General features: G+C 39.7%; 1 protein-coding gene across 1 annotated transcript in view; it reads right to left on the bottom strand.

The window, feature by feature from the left end:
• ABCA5 (ATP binding cassette subfamily A member 5) overlaps positions 1-11,261 on the bottom strand; it is a 164,160-nt gene extending 152,899 nt beyond the window's left edge. The window contains exon 1 of the mRNA XM_069076541.1: positions 10,932-11,261. The gene's annotated coding sequence lies outside the window, so the exon portion shown is untranslated. The remainder of the gene's footprint in view (positions 1-10,931) is intronic.
• Positions 11,262-11,478: the final 217 nt, after the last annotated feature.

The raw sequence follows: 11,478 nt of genomic DNA, 5'->3' as shown, positions 1-11,478 counted from the left end.
TTTTTTTTTTTTTTTGAGTTAGGACTTTCTGCTAAGGACTGCCAGGGGCCAGAGCTGCTGGGAGCGCTCTTCCCAGACGCTGTGTGGTTGCTGTGAGTGGGGAGAGGAGGACCTTTGCCTGAGGTAGCCTGTTCTGTTTTAAAGGCTTGAAAATGTGGGTGCTTTCTACTTTATCTACCTGTGCCAATATCATAACTACTCTGATGGCTTTCACTTTCTGGTTTTGGGACTCAGTCTTTTGGTATCTTAATAAATTTTCTAGTTTATTTCCCCATATGGCAAACCTGACATATTTTGTGATGGATAATTATATCAGCATATTTGTAATCTCTATAGGCATTGTGAATATGGCATTGCTGATACAGGACTCAGTCAAAAGGCCCCACTGAAGAAGGCCACATGTGGCCTCCAGGCTGCAGGTTCCCCACCCCAAACACCTATCATATACCAAGACATACTTCAAAGGGATATATCATTTAGACATAAAGGTCATATCATCAACAAATTGGAGGTTCAAAGAAGAAATTACATATCACAACTATAAATAGGGAAGAGTTCTCAGTCAAACAAGGGCGAATGGGAGCATAAAAATAAAATGGACAATTTTGCCTAAAGAAATTGGCAACCATGCTGACAAAAAATCAATGTAGGAAAATAATTGGGAAAAATAAAAATCTCTGCAACAAAGTTTTCTGATAAAGATATAATACCAAAGAAATACAAGAAAATTACTTCAATATATAATTGAATTATTACACAATAGATAAATGTTCAAAGGATATAAGAAGAGAGTTCTCAAGTCACTAAGTATTTATTTTTTAAGTGCTTACTTTGTGCCAGTCATTATACTAAATGGGGGGATACAATGAAGGAAAAAACAAAACAAAAAATGATTGAAAAATCATATGAAAAAAATTCCCTATTCACTAAAAATAGAGAAATGCATATTAGAACAACTCTAAGTTTCCACTTCACATCCATCAGATTGGCAAATATGACCAAAAAAGGAAAATAACCAATGTTGGCGGTGCTATAGGAGGACAGACTCACTGTTGTTGTAGCTATAAATTGGTTGAGTCATTCTGGAAAGCTATCCATACTAGGCTGGACCTCCAAAAAGTTTAAAGAAAGAGGCAAAAGGGCTTGTGCACGGGTATTTGTATAGAAACATTCTTTGTTGTAACAAAGAACCAAGAATTGAGAGGTTATCTGTCAACTCCATAATGGGCAAACAAATTATGGTATATAAATGTAATGGGATACTATCATACCATAAGAAATGACAAAAAAATGGATTCTTTGAAACCTAGCAAAAAATATATGGATGCAGAATAAAGTAGGCAGGAAAAATATTTACACAATGACTATAAGAATTAGGAATTTTTTCATCGGTCAGTCAACGGACATGAAGATCTTACTGATGGAATCCTAATAAAGCTGCCCCCAGCCCCAATATTCTAACTTATGGGTCTTAATGAACAGCGGGCATATCCTGATTCTACCACACTATCTGGTTTTAACCACATCACAGGTCCCCCCAGACTCAATATCCCAAATATGCCTCACTAGAACAGCAGGCATGTCCATGTGATGGAATCCTAGTCATTGCCCCAGCCACTGCCCCCTAGCTAGCTACTGTCCCCACACTCAACATTCCAACTTCCTCATATTTCTCAAAGAAACAGCACATGTCCATGAACTCACATTCTTCACAGAAACAGCAACTGTGTCCATGCACACAACCACATCCATCTGGTCTTAAGATAGGATCATAATAGCCAGTCAATGAGAAAGCAGCACCACCAGGATGCACAAGCAGGATGTGGACCCCAAAACAATAGGAAGAACTTTCCCTAAGTAGGTGCCTGCATAGTAATAGCAAAAGCTGTCCTTCAGGTGAACTTACAAAGTAGAAAGGCTTATTCATACATACATGCCCCTCCAATGGGCTTTTCTGTATTCATTACGAGTAATCACATGTACAATTTCACCAAGGTTGGAACCCCTCCCCTATTGCCTAATCCCTAAACAAACCCTTCCTATATTTAATATTCATATATTCTGTAATGATGTAATTGCATCTTTTGCCTTATAAAAATATGTCTTGCTTTCACTAATCAGCTGGTTCCTTCTTGAAACTCAGCCCACTTCCTAAGAGGTATAATTCTCAATAAATGCCTTTACTTAGGTTGGAGATGTCTCAGTCTGTGAGTTCTTTTGAGATGACTTCACAACACACCATGAAACCCCAACACTACTATGTTCCAGGCATGATGCTAAGCAATGAAGGTACAAAGAAAGGCAAACAATGCAGACCCTGTTTTCAAGGAGCTCAGAGTATAATGATGGAGACAACAGCCAAATAAAAACATACAAATACGATACATAACAGGGTAAACTGAAGATAATCTCAGAGGGAAGGCACTAAAGCTAAGGAAGACTAGGAAAAGAATTTCCAGTGGAAATTCTCAGTCAGGAGGTGGAAACATCAAGAAACAACAATAAGGTAGGCGGAGTCAAGATGGTAGAGTAGAAACAGGACCTCCCCACAGTTCCAGCTTCCACCTTCCCCAATTCATGTAAAAGGGGACTCTCAAAAAACTTTGGAACTACAGAACCCACAAAATGACACAGAAAAGCTAACCTCCTGCTGAGGACAGCCCGGCAGGCTGGCATCAAGTGGCCAGCTCAGCACTCTGGGAGCTGAGCCCAGCCCTACGTGGAGGTTTTAGCCCCAGCACTGGCCTGACTAGCCACAGGCTGGAGGGACTTCAGATCACCAGCAGCTGTGGCAGTCCAGAATTATCAACACATACATGCTAAGGACAAAGTGAGAGGTCAGGGCAGTGCGCACTTTGGGACCCAGTAGCTGGGAGTGTGTTGGCTTTTGCCCCCAGTGCTAGAGGCCACTGAGGAGCAGCTGCACCCCCACATGGCAGCTTCAGCTCCTGGCCTGCAGAGTGTAGGGGAACCAAGCGACCAGTCTGAGAGATAATCACTCTTGTTTAAACTGCTTGGATCTGGATTTCGGTCTAGGGTGGAGGTCCTGGGGTGTGTGTCCAGCTTGCCAGAGCATTGGAGGCTTCAGCAAGGGCACCCAACTAATACCTCTGGCAGCTGAGAAAACCCCAGTGTTTGATAAGAAGATCCCCTGTCCTACAGTGGCAAAAAGTCCAAAAGTCAAGTAATTGCGTGGCAACATGACCAGACAAAGGAAACAAAGAAAAACAGGAGAATCCAACATTAGACTCCTATTTTGAGGACAAAAAGGAGTAAAGCATGCAACAGGAGGAAGACAGTGAAGTCAGAACTCCTGTACCAAAAGCTTCAAAGGAAAATACTAGCTGGTTACAGGCCATAGAGGACCTTAAGAAGGAGATAAGAGAAGTGGAGGAAAAACTGGGAAGAGAAATGAGAACAATGCGAGAAAATTATGAAATGAGAGTCAACAGCCTGAGGAAAATAACACCTTAAAAAAACAGACTAACTCAAATGGCAAAAGAGGCTCAAAAAGGCAATGAGCAGAAGAATGCCTTAAAAAGCCAAATTTGCCAGATGGAAAAAGAATCTCAAAAGCTCACTGAGGAGAATCATTCCTTCAGAATTAGATTGGAGCAAATGGAAGCTAATGACTTCATGAGAAATCAAGATGCTGTTAAACAAATCCAAACAAATGAAAGAATAGAAAGAAGGCAATGTGAAATATCTCATGGGAAAAACCACTGACTTGGAAAATAGAACCAGAAGAGATACTTTAAAAATTATTGGACTACAGAGGTCAAAGGAGCTGGGATTAAAACCAAGAATCAACTACCCAGGAAAACTGAATATCATGTTTCAGGGGGAAAATATGTTTATTCAGTGGAATAGAAGACTTTCAAGCATTCTTGATGAAAACAACAGAGTTGAATAGAAAATTTCACATTCAGATACAAGAAGCAAGAGAAGCATGAGGGGCGGCTAGATGGCAAAGTGAATAGAGCACTGGCCCAAGAGTCAGGAGGACCTGAGTTCAAATCTGGCCTCAAACACTTAACACTTACTAGCTGTGTGACCTTGGGCAAGTCACTTAACCCCAATTGCTCTGCCTTCCCCCATCTTAAAAGCAAAAAAAAAAAAATGTTTTGGGGCGGCTAGGTGGCGCAGTGAGTAAAGAGCCAGCCCTGAGTCAGGAGGTCCCAAGTTCGGTTCCACACTTAACACCCACACACACACACACAAAAAACTAGCAGTGTAACCTTGGGCAAGTTACTTAACCCCAATTGTCCTTCAAAAAGCAAAAAAAAAGAAAGAGAGAGAGAGAAGCATGAGAAGGTAAACAGGGAAAAGAAATCATAAGGAACTTATCAACATTGAAATATTTACATTCCTACATGGAAAAACAATAATTGTAACTGATGAAACTTTTCTCAGTATGAAAATAGTTGAAGGGAATATATATGTATATATATACATATATATATATATACATATACACACACACATACATATATATGTCTGTAATGGAGGGTATATGGGCGTATAAATACATATGTGAATGTGTGTATATATGTTTACATGTATACATAGATAGACGGCACAGGACCAATTTAATAGGAGGGGATGATACAAGATGAAATTAAGAGCTGAGAGAGGAATATGAGAGAAGATGGGGAGAGACAGAATGGGGTAAACTATCTCATATAGAAGAGGCAAGGGAAAATAGTTACAATGGAGGGGAAGAATAGGAAGGCAAAAGGGAATGGGTCAACCTTATTCTCATTGAATTTGGCTTGGGGAGGGAATGAAATACACACTAAACAGGAGAATGGGGGGAAGAGGGTAAGAGGGGGGATGATGGAAGGGAGGGAAGTCTGGGGGGAGGGAAGTTGGAAGGAGCCACTTTTGAAAAGGGATAGGATCAAAGTAGAGAATAGAACAAGTGGGAGGTGGGATAGGAAGGAGGGAAATATAGTCAGTCTTTTACAATATATCTACTATGTTAATGTTTTGCATTAGCTACACATGTACAACCTATACTGAACTGCTTATCTTCCCAGTAAGGGTGGGTGACGAGGGAGGAAGGGAATGAATTTGGAATTCAAAGTTTTAAAATCAAATGTTTAAAAATATGTATATATACTATTATTAATACTATTTTACATGTAATTGGGAAATAAGATATACAGGCACTGGGGCATAAAGATCCACCATGCCCTACTGGAAAAGTCGAAGGGGGTATGGGATAAGATATGGGAGAGAGCAGACTGGAGGAGGGGATATCCTGTGGGACTGCTATTTTGGGGTGGTAGGTAGAGGAAAAACGGGGAGAAAATTTGTAACTCAAAATCTGGCAGAAATGAATGATGTAAATGAGAAGTTAATAAAGCATTTGAAAAATGAAAAAAAAGAAACAACAATAAGGCAAACGTCACTGGATCAAAAAATATGTGGGAGTAGCACATACTTTACACATGATGTAAAAAGAATGGAAAGGTAGGAAGAGATGATCAATCACAACCCCAGAAGACCAGTGATGAAACATGCTGCTCCATTTCATCAGAAAGCATGGACATAGCGGATACAGAATGAGACACACATTATCAAGCAGGGACAATTTGTTGCTTTTTTTGTTTGATAATATTTATTAATTATAAAGACAGCCTTTTTCTCAAAGGGGGAGAGGAATTATAGGGGATGAGGGAGGCTAGTGATGCCAAAAGAAAGGGAAAAAAATAATTTTTATGTAACATTTTTAGAATACACAGAAGAGAACAAAAGGAAGTTTAGAGGTTGACAGGCAGAGTAACTTTGGAATCAATGTGCTGAATTTGTTATATGTAGTAGAGATTTGTATTTCATATATAATCTACTTTTTCTATTCTTTATATATGGAAATGCTTATGTTTGTTGATGCTTGGCAAGTTCATAATAATAAAAAAGAATTTTTAAAAAGTCAAATGGAGAAAAATTTTATATTTGATCCTAGTGGCGATAGGAAACCACTGGAGTTTTATTCAGTGGGATAGTAAAAGGATTGATGCTTTTTCTGCACTTTTGAAAATCATTTTAACAGCTGTGTGAAGCATGGAGAAAGACTTCAAGCAAAGATAACAACTAGATATCAATAGAGCAGGAGAGAAGAAGGGAGCCTAAACTGGCAAGGTGGTCATGTAAATAGAGAGAAAGGGATGGACTCAAGAGATGCTGAGATATGACAAGATTTAGTAACTGATTATGTGTTTACTGAAAAATACATGCTATTTATCATAAATTCTATGATAGAATAACTGATGCAGAAAATCTTCTAGTGAGAAATACTGCAACTTGCTATCTCCTGGCATTTTTTGAGATACTGCTTTCCTAATTCACCTCCTACATGTATGGCAACTCCTTTTCAAGATCTTTTGCTGGTTCATTATCTAAAACATATCACTTAACTATAGGTATTTCCCAAGGCTCTGACCTGGCCTCTCTTCTACTGTTTCTACATTCTTCTGATCTCTTACTCAGTAACCATATCAGTTCCCATGGATTTAATTATTATCTTAATGCAAATGACTCTGAAATCTATATATCCAGCCCTAGATAAATCTTCTGAGTTCCAGTCAGATATCTTCAGCTATCCATTATATATTTCAAAGTGGAAATCTTAAAATTGAACTCAATTGTTTTCCCCCTCAAAATCACTCTCCTGAACTTCTTTATTTCTGTGGAGGGTACCACTAATATCTCAGATTTGTTCCATTCTGTTTCCTTAAAAATCCAAATCACTAGTTTCTTCCTTGACTTTAATTCATCTTCCACACAGCTGCCAAAAAGATTTTCCTAAAGTTCAGATCCAAACATGTAATTTCCCTACCCAATAAACTCCAACAGCTCTCTATTGCCTCGAGGATCAAATATAAACGCCTCTTTTTGGCATTTAAAGTCCTTCACAATCTGACTCCAATCTACCTTTCCAACCTTATTATATAACACTCTCTTTTACCCACTCTAGGGAAGGCCAAATAGGCCTTTCTGTTCATCACACAAAACTCTCTACCTCCAACCTCCATAATGGTTGTCCCCTACACCTGGAATGTGCTTCATCATTCTCACTTCTGACTCTCAGAAACTGTTTTGCCTTCAAAACTCTACTTAAGTGCCACTTTCCACATGAAGCCTTTTTTGATTCCCAGATACTAATGACCTTCCCTTAAAAAATGTAAAACTTTGTATTTATCCTGTGTATTACATACAGATCTATATACCTGTTGCCTCAAAAAAGAAATTTACTGAGGACAAGGACAACTTCTTGTTTGTTTTGGTTTAGTATCCCTAGCCCCTACTGGTGTCTAACACAAAACACGTATTTAATAAATGCTTGTTAATTATTACATATCTTACCAATACTTGATTTATCTTCTAAAACTTTCCACTAAAAAGTAAGCTATACCTATTATTAGAAATTAAGACTGTTTTCTATTCGTGTGCTCCTATAGTCTATTTCTGATTTCATCTAATTATCTCTTCCCTTCTAAACTCATACAATAAAATTTTTCCTCCTCCCATGTCAATTGGTCTTGTGAAATAGTTGAAGCTACAGAAAACAAAAAATTGGATTTTTTCCCAAGTTTTTTTAATTAATATTTTCAGGATTTTTTCCTCTAATGTAATTTTCCAACACCTTACAGTGGTGTGGCAGTCAGTGTGGGCTCTTAGAGATAATACTTGCAGAATACAAGCCAGTACAAGGGCAGGTCAGTGTATTTTACTAGAAAACATACTAGTTTTAGGTTCAGAAGACCTAGTTCAAGTCCAAAATAACACTTACTACCTAGGTAACCTGAGACAAGCCACATTACCTCTCCTATAGAAAAAGGCATAATTGATATTACCTACCTCTCAGGACTGATGTTGAGGAAATGTTTTATAAACACTTAATGGCTACAGAAATGTGAGAAGTTCTTCCAAACCAGAAAGGCTTAAAACTAGAGAACCTAGTGATTGACTGTGTCTGTCAACTAAGGATTAGCTTCACTTAATTTGGGAAAGCTCAATATCGGAAAATTAGTGAGTGATCATATATACTTCACTGAAGCAATTCATGAAACCACAACACATAGATCTAGGAGTTATAATGTTCATCAGAGGAATAAGGGTCCACACTAATGCAAAGATTCTTAAGGTAAATATTATCAGTGCCTTGGAAACTGGAAACCACTTTCATCCAAACAATAGTGTAACAGAGGATCTAAAATTAATGTGCATGGTGCAACAACACTTCACAATAGACAGAGCTGGTCTCAAGCAGGAAAACTCGTGTTCAAATACTGCCTCTGACACATACAGAGAAGTAATCCTGGACACTTAACTTCTAAGTGTTCCAGACAACTTTCTAAAGCTATAGATAGCAGAAATGTTGCTAATCTTAAATAGTACAGGAAAAGTTCTCACCAAGAGCATCCTATACTAATAAAATCATAGGTATACTTAAAACTTTTTAAAAATTTATTTTTTAAAAATGAGTGCACACACAATTTAATAAGCATTTATCAAGTGCCTAGTATAAGGCACTAAGGAAGCAGAATGTAAGTTCGTTAATAGCAGAGACTTTAATTTTTGTCTTTGTATCACACCAGTGTCTAGCACAGTAACTGGCACTGTAATCAATTAATAAGTGCTTGCTGATTAACTGAAATGCTGGCATTTCAATTCAATTCTTCAAAGAAAGAAATTTAAAGTGGACCCTGTAGTTCATGTGAGTATAAGAGAAACTATACAGGATCTGAAGTCAGCAGGGTCTTGGCTTTGAATCATTACTATAACACCTACGCATGTTATTTAACCTCTCTGAGCCAGAATTCTTCAAAAATTCCTTTAATATCAACTTCACCAGACTTTTATGGAGCTCAAAGGAAATAAAGGTGTATATACAGTGCATATACCTTTGCAAATGACGAAAAATGCCAACTATTATTCAATACAAATAAACAAATGATGCTCAATTATATAGCCTTTGATTTCTTACAACTCATATATTAGCCAATCACAATTAACAAAGTGTATTTCAAAAACATAGTGTTTACTAATCAGACTTCAAGGTAACAAACACCTCAGGTAACAGTGCCCAAGAGGCTCTCCTTATTTGCATGCAATTATATAAAGTATTTCTTTCCTGAAAAACAAGTACATCTACAGCCTCACCTATAAAGGCTGGTTTATCTATGGTTTAACTGTTAAATAGAAATACTCAAACCAAAGTTTCCTATTTCTTCTTGGTCATTACTGTGATTTTTTTTTTCCTCAGGAGAAATAAATAGCTGTAAGGTATAGCTCACTTAATACAAAGAAAGTGCTCCTAAAATTTATGCATAAATCATATTATACAAATCGTTTATTTTCATCTAATTATTTCAGGTAGCAGGAACACTTGCTCTTTAAAATAATCCTATATGGAATCATTTTGTAAAGCTATTAATCCTGAAAAATGAGGTATTATTACACAATACCTTGAATATAATACATATAAACACAAATTCAATCCAATTGAAATAATTTACTTGTTAATAGGTTACATGTTTTTACATTCAGTTTGTGTTTAAAGTATACCTAAGTAACATAAACTAATTTCCAACAGTTACTCAGTAAAGGTCCCACTCATTTCCCAATAGGTTTTCTATTTTGATTATGTAAGTAAACATTTTTAAATGGAAACTTTCCAAAAAATACTCTTACTCTATGTTGTCACTTCAATACAACATAATCTAAAAAGTGGCCACACTTTAGAACTATTCCGTAAAAATAAAGATGAAGAATCCAAAAAGAAGCTATCCTGCAGTCACCATTATAGATAAGACTAAACGTCTAGTTTGTCTGGCTTTATATGTGATTAGGGCTTTTCTATGTTTTGGGACCCACTTTTTTTTCCTATAGTGATTTCCATTATATACATATACTTTCAAATCCTGTAGCCCAAACATCTTTTCAAAAACACCTCACCAGTAATTACATCATTTAGAATTGTCTGTTCCAAAAATGATCAATGTGACACTTAGTTGATTTTCAGAGTTTTTGTTCCTTCTAACAAGGACTGGAGGATGAAAATATACCAAACACAGTCTTAGTCCCTTCTGCCTAGTTAATTTCATTACAGGCCAGGGGTTCTCAATCTTTTTTTGTCCTGGATCTTTTTGCCAGTCTGGTTAAAGCCAGTCTGGTTAAAGCCCACGGACCTCTTCTATGATAAATGTTTTCAAAGGCGTAAAATAAAATACACAGGATTGCAAAGAAAACTCAAGAAGCATTTCTTCACTACGTGGGTCGGGCATAGTGCTAAGTGATGGAAACAAATTTTGGTGTTTTTCCCTTTTTTTAAACAGTCTCTCAGACACTAGTTGCGTGACTCTGGGCACTTAGTCATTTAAACCCTGTTTGCCTCTATTTTCTCATCAGTCAGATGGACTGGATAAGGATCTTTGTCAAGAAAACGCCAAATGGGGTCACGGAAAGTCGGACCCGACTGAAAAACGACTAAAGTGACCTGGAAGCCCAGAAGCAGGTCACAAACGCGCTGCAAGCAGCCTCCCCTCTCCTCTTCCTCACGTCTTCCACCTCACTACTCCAAAGAGACGCGCCGGCCGCCGCCACCAGCCTCCCTCCCTCCCAAGACAGCAGCTCACAAATCAACCAGCCTTCGTGGTGCTGGAGGAGCGCAAAGAAAAAGAAATAAACCAGATGACACCACCCCACCCGAAGGCCGGTACCTAACCGAGGCTGGCCTCGGCTTCCTCAGCCGATCCTCCTGCACCTCTCCCCGGGATACTTCTCCACACCCCCACCTTCCCCTCCCCCTCCCCCTCCCCCTCCGTCTCCCCCTTCCTGGGGAGGCCGTTTCTGCTCCATCTTCCTCCCACCCGTTCCTCGGCCTCCCACTCGTCCCTCGCCCGCGCCCTCGCGCCCCGCCTCACCCAGCTGCCACGGTCGGTCGGTCCGGCTGACAGACGCTGGGGCTCCCCGGCTCCAGCTCCTGGCTCCTCTCTCTGCCTCCTCACTTCAGGCCCTCAGGCGTCACTCCCGCAGGCGCCTGATTGCGGAGGAAGTGCGACAGGCCTCTCTGTTTTGTTTTGTTTTTTTCCCTTGGCGGGGAGGGCGGGGAGTGGGGAAGGCTGCAAAGGGGAAAATGGGGAACGCAAGGCGCAGCGACGGCGTAGGTAGCAGCAGCTGCGGCGGCGTCGAAAGCAACTGCTGCGGTGGGGGCTCCCACCTGCTCCTCCGGCCTCCGAGACGCGGGGCGGGGGGGAGGGGGCGGAGCCAAGAGGGAGCTCGAACCTCGCCTCGCCTCGCCCGGAGCGGGAGCACCCACAGAGTTCCCTAGGGCAGAGTGGGGATGCGGCAAACAGCTCGGTTGGCAACCTGAAAACTTTTGACCTTGTTTGTACAATGCTGTGGCAAGGCTGACAGTCCCTTCTCCTGAACGGCGCTTCTCCTCCCGCCCCTGTCAAGCACCCTACGCTC

This window comes from Petaurus breviceps, unplaced genomic scaffold (assembly GCF_028583685.1).
Source record: "Petaurus breviceps papuanus isolate PSGF00001 unplaced genomic scaffold, PetGlider_PUasm1.0 90925, whole genome shotgun sequence".
Classification (NCBI taxonomy): domain Eukaryota; kingdom Metazoa; phylum Chordata; class Mammalia; order Diprotodontia; family Petauridae; genus Petaurus; species Petaurus breviceps.
The sequence above is the reverse complement of the archived record's forward strand: the minus strand, read 5'-3'. Positions and strand labels throughout refer to the sequence as shown.